Source organism: Sceloporus undulatus, chromosome 8, assembly GCF_019175285.1.
Source record: "Sceloporus undulatus isolate JIND9_A2432 ecotype Alabama chromosome 8, SceUnd_v1.1, whole genome shotgun sequence".
In the NCBI taxonomy this organism is placed as follows: Eukaryota; Metazoa; Chordata; class Lepidosauria; order Squamata; family Phrynosomatidae; genus Sceloporus; species Sceloporus undulatus.
This window is the reverse complement of record NC_056529.1, coordinates 32,721,042-32,739,039: the sequence shown is the minus strand read 5'-3', so window position 1 is coordinate 32,739,039 and position 17,998 is coordinate 32,721,042. Positions and strand designations below refer to the sequence as shown.

Here is a 17,998-nt window from a genome sequence, read left to right as displayed (position 1 = left end):
AACCACAAATAACAAAAACACTATTCTTTATGCCTCTCTAGGAATCTCTAGGTCCTCCAGGGCAACTCTGTGGTCAATGTTCAACAGATACTGATCATAGAACTGCACTGGAGGAGCTACAAATGCCTAGTAGAGTATTCTCTCTAGGAATCTCTAGGTCTTTCAGTGCAACCTTTAGTTAAAGTTGATCCCCTCGTGCCACCCTACATTCATCTCAGGTGCACTACTGATCAACCGCCTACATACTAAAGAGACTGGCAGCAAAGGGCAAACAGAGGATATGGTAATCAACCAGCTAACATCCAAAGAGATAAGATACACTAATGCAGCAGCATAATATGTGGCTTGCTCTAAAGTAGTGCAATGTTGCCCAACATTCTGCTTAAGAAGCTAGTGTTGTTAACATGGAAGAAATACCTTGCGGCGCCCGCCATACAGACAGCCTGAACAAGAGGAAACAAGCATCTCATTCAGAGCATTAGCCATTTTATGGAACTGCAGCATGATGCCAAATGCATTTGCGGAGGAAAACCAGATACACTAGCTGTAAAGTAACAGTGCCTTTTGAAAAACATCTTATTTCATTTATTATCTATTGTTCCTCATTCTTGGATAAACTATATACTTACATATAAATCATCTAGCTTCCCTATTACTAATGAGGAAGCTAAGATTCATCTAAAGCACACCACCCATCGTAACTATTATGAATCATTACTCTATCCTTAAAGGCACACGTTCCATTATTACCTCAATAAACTTATCAAGGTGATGAATATTGCCATTTTGTAGTTAAAGATGTGAAGCTGATTTGAACTCCGATTTTTAAAAACTAAATCCTAGACAATGAAAGTTTAAAACTACATTAATACCCATTTGTTGCACTTTATGCAAGTAATGGTCATCTTGGTTTTAATTATAAGAAGTCCTGTTTCCAGTTCTAGTGTTTCAATATTGCCATTTTTAAGCTCAAAGAATTCACTGTGTCCTAATTTCCAACCCGATGTCCTAGATTTGAGAGGACTAGTATCTCTGATATGGCCTCAGGCTGGCGGAGAGGTAGCAGGAACATCAAAGGAAGGAAACACTTAGAAACTACTATGGAGACAGTACATGGGACGAGCGACATGAAGCTTCTCCCCTTGTCTCCTTCTCTCCTGCCTCAAGCAGACAAAGGCTCAGAAAACTAAGAAAACACTTGACATGGTAGTTGTAAAGATGCTAGTAATTCCCTTTCTACTGCTTCCCCTCTTCCCAGAAACAGCACAAAGAAATCCTAGGTATACACTATAAGGACGTGACAGAGATGCTTTATCATTCCACTCCGAATGGAGCAGAGTACAAGAAAGACAAAAGGCAGTAAAACAAGTCTTGCAAACTCTTGAGCAAGTTAAGTGCAACCGCACAATGCAATTCATTTGAATGCCTTTATTACATGTTTGACATGGCCTTCCTTCAAGGAACTTAAGGTGGACACATGGCTATTTTGTATTCACAACAAACCTAAAGGCAGATAAGGCTGATGGGGAGCCACACGCCCAAGGTCACTTAGTCAGCTTCAGCGTCAAAGGTAGATTTGAACTGAGATCTACCTGCCCTTTGGCCGATGCTGCTATGCCATGCTTCCTTCCAGGATAGTTATTTTCTCAGCCACAAAAGGTGGAAAGGTCATTTAAGTTTCTAGGAGAGTAATTATAACTACTAAGAGTTCAAGGCTGCAACAAGGTCTTACGCAAGCAAGTGATCATGTAACAAGTAGCAACACGCAACCCTAAGTTCGTAGTATGTACATTCTCTAAAGAAATCAGTCATACAAAGGAAATAACCTAGGGCAGGTTAAAGCCCTACCTTATTAATGCCAGCGTTACATGACGGTACTAAGAATGAGCAGCACTGAAACCAGACAAATGACCAAACTGATCCTGTGAAAAACAAGAAAACATCAAAACAGCCAGTAAGTTCCCCAGGAATTTTATAGATATAGTTAGGCGACATGAGTTTCCAACCAGTTATCTTGAAACCAATGTTTCAACTTCTATAGTGAACTTTAACAGCTTCTCTATATGGCAAAACGTTGCCTTATTGGGAACTGGAACCAGACAGGGTCTCTCATACTCCATTAGTTTCCCATTTAGATGTGTGTCTTTATCAGAAAACTCTGGTTTATACAGCAAAGACTTTCACGGCAGCTAAAATGAATAGGCAAAAGGTAGATGGGTGGCCAAAGAAGGGCAAAGCTTGCTTGATTTCAAATAAAGGCCCAAAGGCACGAAATCTCACTGCAATGGAGGAGAGAGTGCATCCTAAGCAAAATGACATTTGTGAAGTCGAAGGCTTTCATGGCCGGCATCTATAGTTTTTGTGGGTTTTTCAGGCTATGCGGCCATGTTTTAGAAGAGTTTATTCCTGACGTTTCGCCAGCATCTGTGGCTGGCATCTTCAGATAAACTAGAAAATGACATTTGCTGTTCTGACTAGCAAAGCCAGCAGAAAAGAATCTTCCCTGAAGGAGTGACATAACATCTCTCCACAACTGGAAGCCATATAAATTTCTACGCTGATGTTCAAGATTATTCCCAACAGTATAAAATCAAAATGGACAATGACCACCATTTGTGTACAACTCAAGCTGTTGGGTTTGCAAAGGGGACTTGTATGGTTAAAAACAGAGAATGGCCAAGATTGGCTAGGAACAGTAAAAAACTACATCAGGCTATATTTACTGAACCTCTCTGCTCTTCTTCTTTGCATCAAGGGATCTCAGGAAATCTTTCTCCCAAGCTTGAAATGAGAAACAGTCTATTTCTCCATGCCTCTCTTCCTTTATATGGACAGTTGCTTTAAACACATACAGCTCAAAGCTCTTCACATAGACTGAGTTGGCCCAAGGCTTTTATTTGCTCCCATAGCAACACTTAGGTCATGAAGCTGCACATATAGCAAAACTATAGTCATGTAACAGTGTATTGTGAAAGTCAAGCAGAATGACACAAGTAGACACAGGAGGAAAGAAACAGAAAAAGGAATGACACCATGGAAGGGCTCTGTTCTGTGAAGCTTGTGCGATGTCAACATCTATGGCTTTCTGATGGTCATTTAGAGCATCTAGGGCAAATTCCAATACTAGCCTGACTGTGTATAGGCCATGGATCAAGCTCTGTTCTATTCCAGTTATATTCTGCAAGATTTGGATAGCATGGCTTATAGTACATCTGTGTTTCAGTACTATTACTCTTTCCATACTTTTGAATATACAGAAAGCTTTCCTGTTCCTGCCCTCCGTATCTATAAGTCTGCAAAAGTTATAGGGCAAAACCCCCACAACCCTCACTTTTCACCATATACTAGTCTGACAAAAATCTTCCCTTCATGATCCACCTAATAGGAGTTATAAACCTTCTTTTATTTTTTCTCTCTCTCTTCTTTTTCTTTAAATCGCCAAACCTTTAAATGATAATCCTGATTCTGTACATGTTGTAAAACAGATATAAAACATGGCTGAAAAGTTTTCCAACCATCAGTAGCAGACACCAGATTCTGAAGTCATGACATTGGCATAACATGATATCCACTGATAACACCCAGAGCTGGGCCAAATTACTTTTCTTGGACTACAGCTCCCAGAATCTCCCAAGACCTGGTTATGTCAAAATCTGCCTTATATATCAAGGCTAGCCTGAATGTCAAAGGCAACATGCCAAGGATGAGAAGCCTCCTCCTATAGAAATGTACCACAAACAGATCCCTTGGTCCTTCTTCTGCCACCCTCCCATCAGGCTGGTCTTCTGATTCAGATATTTCCTTGGATCCAAGAAAGAAAAACTATTAGAAATTCAAATGAATAGAAAACTACAATTGCAAGAACATGAGAACAGGCAGAAGAAGCTTTCACACAAATATACAACTGGTGGCTCACAAATAGGTGCCTTCAGACAGTTATAGTAAGTTTAAGAAGCTCAGTTCTAGAAACTTTCAAAACATGTGTATATGGTAACTAGTCATCTTGGAAAGCACTCCTTCCATATTCTGTAATCTGAATGCCTGATCAGTCACTGTTTTAGTTCTGGGTTTCGTGTTGTAAAATACATTTGTCCTACAATAAAACCTAGTTTTCCAAAAGCCTTGCATAAATATATAGAAGGCCACTAGATGTCTGCAGTTTCTAGAGACATTATATCATTTTAACTTCTTTTTTTCTGCTATACCGAACTAAAGCAAAGCACTTAGATGAATACACAGGAGGAAAGAGGTGACAAAAGACTCTTTGGAAGCCAATTTCCAAACATTTTGGTGTACATCTCACCTGTTATTCTGGCATGTGCTGCTGACATCAAATATGATGAGAACTTCATTCTGTACTCCAGCTTGACTGAAAATGTTATCTTAAAAAGCAGTAAGCATTTTCAGTCCAGTCACACATAGCAGTGATGGATCGACCCACCCACAAATGTACAATTAACTTGTCTCAAGCTAAGAACAACTATTTTCAGCTTGACAGAAACAACTATTTCCTTTAAAAACTCTATTGCTTCATCCCCGCTATGAAGCAAACTCTCTTCTGTAGCAAACATTCAGGGATAGCCATGCTGGACGGATCTCAACGTCGGCAGAGGTTTCACAAGAGACAGAGACACCCTGGATCCCAAGAGGAGTCACTTTACTGCTGCTAATAGAGTTTAAATGTTATTGTCCTTTATGTTAGTTCCCACACGGCCAAGACAGGCATGACCTCTGTCTACATTGTCATGCCTCCAAACCAACTGAACTACAGCAGAGACAACATATATACAAAATGTAGGCCTGTGATTCCAAAGCTGTCACTTTTTCTTCCACCTGTATGACTTTTTAAATCATATTTTGCTTCATGAAGAAGCCAACGGAGCTTTGAAAACTTGCATTACCATATCTGGTTTTGGCTGGCCAACAAAGGTATCACTCTTTTGTGGATTGTGATTTACAGTTGGCCCTTCACATCCATGAGGGTTCTGTGCCGGACTCCCCCCATCCCCGTGATACCCAAAACCACTGGGTCTCAAGTCCCATGGTTTTTAATGGCGGTGTGCCATGCGCGCAGCCACACTCCCACAGCAGAATGCACTGCCATTAGGGACAATGAGGTGGGGACAAGGACTGGAGTTTAGCCTGGAGTTTAGCCTGGAGAAGAGAAGGTTAAGAGGTGATATGATAACCCTATTTAAATATTTGAAGGGATGTCATATTGAGGAGGGAGCAAGCTTGTTTTCTGCTGCTCCAGAGAACAGGACCCAATGGAGCAATGGATGCAAGCTACAGGAAAAGAGATTCTGCCTCAACATTCGGAGGACCTTCCTGAGAGTAAGGGCTGTTCGACAGTGGAACACACTCCTTCCTCAGAGTGGAGTCTCCTTCCTTGGAGGTCTTTAAACAGAGGCTGGATGGCCATCTGTTGGGTATGCTTTGATTGAGATTTCCTGCATGGCAGAATGGGGTTGGACTGGATGGCCCTTGGGGTCTCTTCCAACCCTACAATTCTATGATTCTATGACCATCCACAGATGCTCAAAGCTGCAGATGGCAAGCCTGTGGTTAAGGCAGGCAGACTGTATTCCTCTTCTCTGATGATTCACCAAGCCACATCTACTACAGGTCTCAATGCACACTATCTCAAACTCATCTCTTGTTTTTTTTAATCCATGAAAGTAGCAAGAGACAGACAGACATGGACAAGAACCCTCAAGCAAAATCTCTTTCAGTTCTACTTCTGTCATTTTGGAGATGAGAGTAGACAGAAATAAAAGAACTCCTTGCGTCATCACTGTGGACTCATAGCCTAACAGAGCTATATGTACAAATCAGCTAGTTAATGTGTCATCTGGCAGAGCGCTTCTCAAGATTTCCCTTCTTGGGAAACCTTATTTTATGAAGGCAAGCATTTTTAAGCAGCAGAGAATAGGGGTAGTGAAGGCTTTTATCTGCTGAAGAGATGAAGTCAGGGCCAATATTGTGATTAGACTATGGACCTCCATGAAAAGAAAATTGTTGTGTGCCTTCAAGTCCTTTCCAACTTATGGTGACCCTAGGCCAAACCTATCATGGGTTTTCTTGGCAAAATGTAGTGCCTCCCAAAGGCTTCAGCTCAAATGTTTGGACAGGGAGAAGCTTCCAAAGTGTGCTGTCTAGCAGTTGATATGGTATAGTGGTTAGGAGCTTAAGCTAAAGGATAAACATTTCCATTTCATATTCGAAATCAATCCCAGACACAAATTCACTGGGTGAAATTAGGCAACCCACACTATCCGCTAAGTCACAGATCTCCATCTCTAACACAATATCTTACTTCACAGGGATGTTGTATGAATTATTAGACTAACAGTGACTTAAGGTTCTAGCGTAAAAAGTATAAACACAAAAACAAGTATAACCAATATCTGGTTTGGCAATGACATACATATACAGATGCAAAAGGCTCTCTGAGTATTTATTGCATTTACATCCCTCCACAAAGAAACCCAAATTATCATACATGGTGCTCTCCAATAATCACAGTAGAGTTAGGCATGAATGCTATTAGTAATCACAACTAGGAGACCCACTGTTGAATAATGGGTCAACATTTAGCTATATCACACCAACTAAATGTGCCTACTCTAGTTGCGACCACAACTAGGATTTGGGCCTTAATTCATAGATGAAAGGGATCAAGAGCCTTCAGAACATTTTGCAGTTCAAAAGGTGCAAGCAAATCTATGTGAACAAAGCCTGGCTTTCTTTGTCAGCACTCTTGAACACTATGCTCAAAGAAGCAAAATTGCATACGGAATGATAGAGTTTCAGTCCCTTGCATCTCCAGTTAAAGGACTGCAGGTAAAGCATCTTTCTCATACCTTGGAAACTACTAGCAGAATGATGGTTTGGATGGGTAAGTCGTCTGTCACCTGTCCTTAAATACGTTCAAATATTCAGACATCTATAACTGGATTAAGTAGCTTCAAAACATGAACAAAACTATTCTTGTTAAATGCTTCAGAGCCACCTGGGTAGAAATAAAGGTAAAATCATTTGAAGTTACAATTTTTCAGGTTCCTTATTTCAAAAATCAGTCATGGACTGTCCGTCTCTCTGTACTATGCCAGAAATAGAATACATTCGTAACTTAGCTTAAAATCTGAAACAAGCACAAAGCAGCACATGCCAAAATCATATAGTAGTGAGGAAAGGAATGACTACTATAAGCGTAAGGAATCCAAGAACTGGAAAATTGTAGTGTACTTCCTGCCACACTTGAGCAATTTCCTAAATCTACCTGTTAGGGCAGCAGAATGTAAAGCAAAATGCATACAGCGCCCCAAGCCAGAAATTAGTTTGCATGCCCTTCTAATTGCATCAATATACATGCATTAGCTTTGCTGCCAAAATGCTGCCCACTGAAACAGCGACCGTCTTGGATAGTAGAAAACTCAAATGTATGGACCGAAATCCAGAAACCCTTTCTTACTGCCAATTCCAATCTGGATCCAACTCAACTCACAATCTGCCTCTTCTGTATTGTGCTGATTTAAAGGGAGGGTGAGCCATCACATCTCTCACAGAACAATGTCCACCAGCAGAAAACAAACACAAAACAGTTACAGCTTGCCACTTCTTTCCTGTGACAGGAAAAAAACACGTCTACATATGGTTATCATTTCCTTCACCCAACTTTCAGTGCATGTGAACACAGAGGAAAACGAATCCTCTCCCATTTTCACTTTTAAAAGATTCCTTAACATCAAGCAACAATGAATGGGGCAAGCACTAATACATTTGTTATTTGTGGCTCTAGTATGCATGGACCAGCCTCACTGTGAGCATAGTAGATGCAGACATTTTAAAAGCCTCAAAACTCTATGTCACAGACATCGGAACAAACATGGAAGTCTTGTTGGGATTTCAATGAGAAGGGTTGTGTTGACCAACTAAGGCTGCATCTGCACCAAAGAAACAATGCAGTGTGACACCACTTTAACTGCCATGGCTGCATCCTATGGAATCCTGGAATTTGTAGCTTGTTGTGGCACCAGAGGTCTCTGGCAAAGAAGGCTAAATATTTCACAAAACTACAGCACTCTGAATTTTATAGCATTGAGCCATAGCAGTTAAAGCGATATTTATTTTTATTTACATTGTTTATTGAATTTATATCCTGCCTTTCTCCCAAAATGGGATTCCAAGTACATCATTTCTGCAGTGCAGATGCAGCCTCAAACGTACTACTCTGGCCTACTCTCAGAGAGGTTTTAAAAATGTGCATGCTTTTATCCACAGGAAAGCCAGCTCCCCAACAGCTGAAAGACAAAAAGTCGAAAGGAAAGACATTCTCAGAAGGACTAGATACAGTTATGATAGAAGATTGACTAGTTATTGCTTCCCCTCTCTCATATGGCCTCATGAATGGCAGTTAATATATAGCGATAGCAATATCAAGTACATTTCTATTCCGCTTATCCGTGAACTAGCATAATGTGTAAGTCAACTGCCCAAAACAAGCTGGGTACTCATTTCACCAACCTATGAAAGGATGGAAGGCTAAGTGGACCTTGGAGCCCTCCTCTATGATCAAACTTACAATGTTGTGGTGTATATGGAAGGTGGAAGTAGATGATAGCAAGTCCATCATCTGGATCTGAATCTAGGCATGATGGAGTACTGACCTACCTCCGCCACATATCAGTACAGTGGTGCCTCGGGTTACGAAATTAATTCGTTCCGTGGCACCGTTCGTAACCCGAAAAGCCTTCGTAAGCCGAATTGCCATAGGCGCTAATGGGGAAAAGCCGCGATTCCGTGCGAAAAAGCCGAAAAAAGCACCAAAAGTTTTTTCGTAACCCGAAAAAACATTCGTAACCCGGAACAATGTTTTCCTATGGGATTTTTTCGTATCCCGAAAATTTCGTAACCTGGGTATTTCGTATCCCGAGGTACCACTGTATGTAGAAGAACCAGAGTAGTGTATAGTAGTTGGAGTGTTGGCCAAGGCTGGAGCAACAGAAATCCGGATCTCCATTCAGCTCTCTGGGTAACCTTGGAGCAATTAGTTTCTTACCTTCACTTTAGGAGGTTATTATAACAGAAGTGAGCAAAAGGGCCACATGTGCTTTGTAAAGCTCTTCTGAAAGAAGGGAAGGACATATATAAAGTAGGAGAACAGAAGATGAGAGTAATTGCCTTCTTTCAGTGTCATCTGTTGCTGCTGTCATTTCAAACTTATGGTGAGCCTATCATGGGGTTTTCTGGGCAAGACGTTTTCAGAGGTGGTTTGCCATTACTTTCCTCTGAGGATGACAAGATGTGACTTGCCCAAGATGTCCCAAGATGACCCAATGGGGTTTCATGGCCAAGCAGGGAACTGAATCCACTCTCTCCAAAGTTCTAGTTCTATGCTCAAACCACAACACCATGCTGCCTCTGCCAGTGCTGTTTAATAGACAGAAAAAATCATGCTTTTATTAATTTTTGGCTTTGTTGCCAATAAAGCAAATGCCAAAATATATATTGTAGTAATATCTTCATTAGGCAAAGCACAAAAATAATTGTGCGGCATTCAAAGCACACACGTTTCTTCAACAAGATTTAAAATATTCAGGGAAAGGTGGGGGAGAAGAAGAGTGGTGACACATGTGAAAAATACAAAGAAAGAAAGAAAGAAAGAAAACAAAACTCAAGCCTGTCTGCATCCAGTATGAAGCTCAGAACTCCTTTGTAGGAAAAGAACAGCGAATTGCCCAAGATGACTCTATACTGTCATATACATTTATTCACTGAATCACATACACCTCTTCCTCCAATGTAGCATTTCAGTGCTGGGTGGCTAAATTTGGTTCTCCTCAAGTGACACAATACAAATACAGTAAAAGGCTAGCCTTGTTGATCATAAAGCAAATCCCAACATCCCTGTTGTGACAATACCATCATTAGGCCAACCATCAAGGCACAAATTTCACGCTGAAAGCTGTTTAAAAACATGTATTTTCATTAGCAAAGATGATTCAAAATGGCATGCAAGGGAAAAGTGTGGAAGAAATGTAGAAAAGTTGCATGCTGTCACTGTCTACATGTTGTTCTGAGATAGTATGCCCAACTGAGTTACGGAAAAGTTCAGTTGACATGGCAAGAGAGCTGGGAACAGAAAATGTATACTGTACTGCAACCAATTAAGTTTTATGTTTGTATCAAAGCCAGCTTATCTTACACATGAAAATGCCCTTTGATAGCCAAGTGTACTGCACAAAGCTGTAAATGTATACATACAATACCACACTTGCCTGTTATTCAAAGTAAATAGTCTAAACATGAAGCTAAGTAGAATGCCTGGAACTCGCTTTATCTCTTAAAAAGAATCCTTCTGACAACCTTCAAAAACAATTTGCTTCCCTTTGTGTAAGTTTCCCTTTGGAAACTTATTTCCAAACAAGCAAGCATAGGATCAGAAGCTCCACTACAGTCAACAGGGCTGACTCCTAAATTTGGGTACACAGCTATAGAAGCCCTAGCACAAATAAATGTAATAGTTCAAGTTTAAATAGAGCAGACGCTAGTGATGTATCATGGGGCTAGGAAATGCTTGTTGCAGCTGAGAACTGAAGGAGCTGTATTCTTTGGTGCTTAAAAGCAGGTCCCAAGCAAATGATGATGATGATGATGATGGTGAAGGATCACTCCCCCTCTTCTCTTCCCAACCTTTTTACAGTATGCAGCCGTATCTGCAACCAAACACTCCCGATGGTCAGGTTTAAAACCAAGGACAAAAAGGAGGCATCCACAGCATGCCAACCGTAAATGGTTTAGCATCCCCTGCACACATCCCTGTGCCGACAGTTATGTGGCAATGTCACAGGTCAGCATGGCATCAGAGCAGCAGCACAAAGGCAGTGTTTCAGTGTTCTTGTAATATACTTTTTTATTGAAAGATCTGTCTTACCAAATATTAGACTTCTGTCCTCCCCAGCATTCAGGGGAACATACAAAAGGCTGTCCCAATTTAACTTTGAACAAAGCAAGAGAGGACCATCCACTGCTACCCAGTTCCCACTATCTAAGACGTTCCACTATACCACTTTGGTTCAAAGTATCACTGAAATACAGAGAAATATAGGGCTGTTCTTTCAATATACTAGTCATTGAAAGCACCTCAGCAGACAAGAAAAAAGAAGACATGATTTTTGAAATGGAGCATATCAGCCCATAACCCAGAAGATTCTGAGACCCTTATCTTTTCTCTTACAGAAATCCAGAGGTTAGTTAAAGAACTTTCTGCAGGGACTACAGGAAAAAAGGTTCCACCCAAACATTAGGAAGAATTTCTTGACAGTAAAACACAATCTCAAAGGGTAGCAGAATCACCTCCTTTGGAGGTGTTTAAAGAGGCTGGATGTTGGGAGTGCTTTGAGGGTGTATTCCTGCATTGCAGCGGGTTGAACTGGATGGCCTTTGTGGTCTCTTCCCACTCTATGATTCCATACTTGTCAGAACAATGTCCACAACATCTCTATTCTAGGTCAACCATATCCAGATCTCCTATCATCCATAGATTTTCATTAATGGAAAACAATCATGTGGAATATGAGATATACTGTAACAGACCTTAATACAGACCTTTATGAGAGCTTAGAAGAAAGCATTGCAGGAGTGTGAAAGCAGACCTTCCAAAAGATGTAGGCAACACTCAGTGAAAAACACAGGAGTGTCCCTTGATCTGCAAATATCTTGGTTTCGGGTTATCCTCTCGTAACATTAAAAGGCACATTTAGACAACATAAGTGCCAAGGGGAAATCTAGGGAGGTCACAAACTGGCCACATAATGGCAGCCTGCAAAACATCAAGTTTTCCAGCATGAAAACAATTCAAATAGAAGCAATTGTATCATACCTTTATTGTATGTGTGTATGTACCTTCAAGTTGACTTATGGCAACCCCATGAACACTATAGGGTTTTCTTCAGCAAGGAATACTCAGAGGTGGTTTGGCTAGTTCCTTCCTCTGAAATACAGCTCATAGCGCCTGGTGCTATTCCTTGGCTGTCTCCTATCCAAGTACTAAACAGGGTTGATCCCGCTTAGCTTCCAAGTTCAGATGGGATCAGTTGCTTTTAGGGTATTTAGGCCTCGGTGAACTATCACTGCATATTTAACAAGTTTCCAAGTTCAACATATGTCATCTTTCAAATCGTGTTAATATTTTATTGCTTTTGAGGTGATCTTTTCCCTGTGGGGCCATAAAGACTGTCTAAAAACCACAATATGTGGGCTTTCCCTCCTCATTACGTCAAAGGCAAGAGAAGCATTTTGTGACTAATGTGAATCTGTCTCACTTTAAACAGTCTGGGATAACTGTACAGAATCAGCTACGCAATAAATCTCCAGAATGCTCTATTATCAGATGTTTACACAACTAGTAAGAAAATTAAAGCAAACCAGATTGTGTATCTGGACTCTAAAGATCTTGGCAATATAGGCAGCTTCCCCATGGAGGTCTGTTATATGCACCCTGAAACAGCATGAAACAATACTGAATAAGATCTTATAAACTATCTTACCACAAATCCACTAAAGAAAGAGAAAGGAACCTGATGCCCCTCAATCCTGGTTTGGACCATAACTGACCTCTGGCCATTCTGGAGGGCACCAGGCTTCCTACTTCTGTGCTAAAGCTTGAGTGTAAAAGACAACAGAACAGGGACAACCAACAATACCAAGACAGCTTATTTTGGATACCAAGGCGGGTTACAGACCGCCATTAGGGACGTCCTGAGAACGTCCCAGTTTGAAAAAGGGGCGTCTCTTCCAGATGCCCCTAACCCTATCTGGGGCCCAGGAAGAAGCGCGATTTCCACGCTCCTTCCTCGGAGCATCCGGGAGCCGCGTGGTTTGGCCGCTGTGGCTCCCGGACGCTGAAAGCGGAGGCGGAGCCAGACCACCGCAATCCGGCGGTCTGTAACGCGCCCAAGTTAGCAGCCTAAGCTTCCATCATATAGCCAAAAGAATGCAACAAGAGAATTCGGGAACTAAGAAATCTTACATTCCACTTTGAGTCATGTTTGACCTTAGAACTCCAATCCATTTTGTCCATTCTTTGTCATACAGCACCAACAACAGTTTTCTATCACAAAGCAGAATTAGGAGGTTAAGACCACTGCTGTTTGGGAACTTTACAGCTTTGCAGTGGGGATGATGCTCAACTTTGTTGTGATACGATCAATAAAATTTATTGGCACAGGAATTTACTGAAGCCATCTGACATCCAATTTAAAAGGTTTTCTTGAAGGCATACCTGGCAAGTCACTGTCTCTAAGAGATTTCAAAAGGGCAGGAGCACCTATTTTTAAAAGTCTCACATTATTTTTTAAGTCTCACATTACTAAGAATTCATTACACACAGACATGCTAATGTTAGTCAGAGACATCTAAGGCCATCAAGTGCATTTGTAAAGCATTAGTAGATTGATTCTACTATTCTCATAACATCCTATCACCTTTTATTCCAAGGCTTACTCAAATCATTAAGACATCCCTATCTCTCGCTATTCTAAGCAAGTCTGCAGTCTGCTTATGTTTATACTTTCTTGGAAATCATATTCAACTCCTGTGGGTGCATGTGTATGCGCCTTCAAGTTGCCTGTCGAATTTCGTAGGGTTACACAAAGAGTAATTCTAAGAGAAGTTGTTCCTCCTTTACTTTACTTCTTCATTATAATTCTACACCACCCTGAAAAGAGTCCTGGAACTTCAACCTGAATAAGCACAACAGAAACAAAACAACACCACTTGTCATTTCCTTTACTTTATGGTGAACCACATGAAGGACTACATTAAAAACATGTATTTTTTTTCTTGCTTCACTTTTTGGGGAGATATGGGGAGATACAGTGGCCTGTTACAGACTGCCAAAATAAAGCTCCTTCGGGTCTCTTTGGAGGTATGCTGTTTAAATGATGCGTGTATCCTAAGAATCCGGAAGCTGCACCAAAGCTGCACTCCAGTGCTTAGGAATGAAGAGTGGCTTTGGCGCAACCTCAGGACTCTTAGGACCCATGCATCATTTAAACAGCATACCTCCAAAGAGACCCGAAGCAGCTGTATTTTGGCAGTCTGTAACAGGCCACAGTCTCTCAAACAGTCTGGACCCAAGCCATGTAGGGCTTTATAGGTCATGACCAGCACTTTGAATTGTGCCCTGAAACCAACAGGTAGTCAGTGGAGCTGTTTTAACAAGGGAGTTATACGCTCCCTGTAACTTCCCCCGGTCATCTTTCTGGCCGTAGCGTTTTGAACCTGCTGAAGTTTCTGGACAGTTTCCACAAGCAGCCCCACATAGAGTGCATTGCAGTAGTCTAAGTGGGATGTAATTAAGCCATATGTCACCGTAGCCAGATCTGACGTCTCAAGGAACGGGCGCAGCTGGTGCACAATTTTAAGCTGTGCAAATGCACTCCTGGCCACTGCTGAAACCTGGGCATCCAGGCTCAGAGTAGAGTCCACAAGCACACCCAAGCTGTGAGCCTGAGACTTCAGGGGGAGTGTAACCCCATCCAACACAGGCAAAGCCCAAACTCTCTGATCTGCTTTACGACTGACCAGGAACACCTCTGTCTTCTCTGAATTAAGCTTCAATTTGTTTGCCTTCATCCAGTCCATTACTGACAGCAGACACTGGTTCAGTAAAGAGACAGCTTCCTTGGAATCAGATGGAACGGAGAGATAAAGTTGGGTGTCATCAACATACTGCAAGGCATTTGGGTCCCAGTCTTGGGAGACAAGTGGGATAGATATCAAGATGATGATGATGATGATGATGATGATGATGATGATGATGATGTGAAGTCAAAGGCTTTCATGGCCAGCATCCATAGTTTTTTGGGGGTTATTTCGGGCTACGAGGCCATGTTCTAGAAGAGTTTATTCCTGATGTTTCGCCAGCATCTGTGGCTGGCATCTTCAGAGAATGAAGATGCTGGCGAAACGTCAGGAATAAACTCTTCTTGAACATGTCCACATAGCCCCAAAAACCCACAAAAAACTAATAATAATAATAATAATAATATTTCTGACTACTGGCCACATAGGCTGGAGTTAGGAGTCATAATCATAAACCTTTGAAGAGCATCAGCTTAAAGAAAGCCACATGCCAGTAAGGGTTCGAACAAACCAAGCGGATGGAAAGCCACGTAATATGAAGATTTCCCCGCACACTATCTCAAAACGTCTCAGGAATGTCACATTAAGACGCATGGCAAATGTTCAAGGAAACATAACCCACACTTCTTGCATGATACCAGAAAGGCTGTAAGCGGCACAACATGCGGAGTACGCTAGAAGAAAAAGCCAGGGACAAGGTGCACATCAGAGTAGTGCTAAGTGGCTACAGAGTCCCTTCTGAGGTTAAAGCTTGTTTTATCATGCTCTGAGGCAACTTCAGCAACCAGACTCCCATATGCTTCATTTACGCATTTATTATAAAGGGGGCTGCTGATAACAGACCTTTGTTTTAGTCTTGCAAATGCAACAACGCCCAAACAATGCTATGACTGCACAAGAGGAATTTCTTGGTTTCGTTCTGTTTCTAAATGTCTCTTTCGCATATATATTTGTAGCTAGCGCCTCCAATTATGTATTTTAGCCCATGGTTGCCAGTACATTTTTTATTGACATATTAACTGCTGTTTGTCTTGTTTTAACTGGGAAGACTGAACAGTTTTGCTGCCATTGCTATTTGCAAACTGCTAGGAGTTCAGCTTTTAACACCGAAACGCAAGGTATCAACACTCCCTTGGACAAAGTAGACAAAGAAAGGAGCACCACCACAATCACACAACCCTCTGAAAGTGTAGGATGGGGGAATAAGTGTCATCAAATCCCAAATATCATGGAATCACATATAGGAAAATGCAAAACATCATTTCCTCTGAAGTCAAAACCAGTCTTCCCAGTGTTCATTGGGTAATCTTTAACCAGAAGACTCACCATGCCAGGCAAGACGGTCACTCCCTCCTTATCAGGACTACAACATAGAGAAGGCTGTTTTAAAGGAATACCACACTGATTTGAATGTCCTGCATTTTCCTCATGTGTGAGAATACATACATAGTACATACATAGACATGCCGTGTATAAATACACGTGTGTGTTTATGTGTATCTGTATGCGTTGCTAGTGCTACCAAAAGTAGACCAGTTCAATCAATGGAAATGGCCCATATGTCAACTTACCAATTCACTGAACGGGTCGACTTTAGTTGGGACTGACCAACAGGATTACAGCAACTTTTGTGTGGAAAGTGGGGGTGTGACTTGACAAAAACATACCACTATAGTGTATGTATATATGTACACACATCTACGTACGTACTATGTACCTACCGTATATACATATATACATATATGTGTGTGTGTGTGTCTGTGTATCTGTACATATATATACAAGTGTGTATACATATACAAAGTATGTACATGGGGTGTAAGTGTGTGTACATAAGTATATAAGCTGTGGTTGCATGTTTTTGTCAAGTCTTGTACCAAAGAACATGGCGAGAATCCTGTTGGCCAGTCCAAGGTAGACTATACCCATTCAATGAACGTCACTAGCAACAGGATTCAGGGCAGCATATATTACACATACCCCCCCTCCACACACACACAAACATATATACATACATACATATATACAGAGAGAGAGAGAGACATACACACACAGACATCTATAAATGCATGCATATATATACAGACATACCCTACACACACAGTTATATAGATATATACGTACATGTACATCTATTTATACACATACATATACATACATGCCATACATATATATTTATATACACACATATATATGGACATATACATACACACATGCACATATATATTTATACACACATATATAGATGTGTATACACACACACACACATATATATTTATAGATATAGATAACACACATATATACACACACACACACCCATTTTTATATATACACATACACACACACCACACACGGAGTTCGGAGTTGCGAAGGGGAGTTGTGTGTATTGTGTTTTTGTCGCCGCACTCGCAGTTGTACAGAGATTATACCCATAACATACACACACACACACACACTCATATGTATGTATATTATACACAGACACAGAGCTCGGGATTGTGTTCGTTTCCCCCCCCCCCACACACACACACAGTTTTATACATATGAATCCTCCCTCTCTTCCTCTTCTCCTTCTTTTTGTCCTTCCCTCCTCTCATTCTTCCTCCCTCCCTCACTCTTCTCCTTCCTTCTATCCTTGCCTCCTTCCTCTCTTCATTCTCTCTCCCTCCTTCCTTTCTTTCCATTCTTCCTTCCATACTTCCCTCCTTCTATCTTTCCTCCCTTCTACTCTTCATTCACCCTCCCTCTCTCTTCTCCTTCCTTGCTCTCATTCTTCTTTCATCCCATTCTTCCATCCGTTCTTCCTTCCTTCCTCCCTCTCTTCATTCATCCTCTCTCTCCCCCTCCCTCCTTCTCCTTCCTTCCTTCCTCCCTTCATTCATTCCCCGTTCCTCTTCTCCTTCCATTCTTCCCTCCTTCCTCTCATTCATCCTTCCTCCGTTCTTTCCCTATCTTCCATTCTTCCCTCTTTCTATCCTTTCCTTCTCTTCCTTCTCCCTCCCTCCCTCTTCTCCTTCTTCCTTCCATTCTCGCGTTCATCCTTCCTTCCTTCCTTCCAGGCCTCCCTCCCCCCTTCCTTTCCCGGGCTCCCTTCGGTCCTAAGGGCCCCTTCCTCCCTTCCTTCCCTGAGAGGCGTCGCTCTGGAACTGACCGTGGCTGAGGCTGGCTGTCCCCGAGGGCTCCCTGCTGGCTGGCTGGCTGGCTGCCTGCCTCCTGCTCCGGGGCCCAGGAACTTTCTCCTTCCCTCAGGAAGAAGCCCTTCCTCCTCTCCTTCCTCCTTTGGCGATCATAGCCTCCCCCTCCTCCTCCTCCTCCTCCTCAGCCCCCTTCCCTTGCCCCTCCCCCTCCA

At 41.8% G+C, this 17,998-nt stretch overlaps 1 protein-coding gene across 4 annotated transcripts in view; it reads right to left on the bottom strand.

Moving 5' to 3' along the window:
- Window positions 1-17,942, bottom strand: part of CAPN15 (calpain 15) — a 115,270-nt gene extending 97,328 nt beyond the window's left edge. For 3 of the 4 annotated variants that reach the window (XM_042438100.1, XM_042438103.1, XM_042438104.1), the window contains exon 1: window positions 17,801-17,942. The gene's annotated coding sequence lies outside the window, so the exon portion shown is untranslated. Of the gene's footprint in view, window positions 1-1,848; window positions 1,923-17,800 lie in introns of all 4 variants that reach the window. The other variant, XM_042438101.1, reaches the window with a different exon arrangement.
- Between the last annotated feature and the right edge of the window lie 56 nt (window positions 17,943-17,998).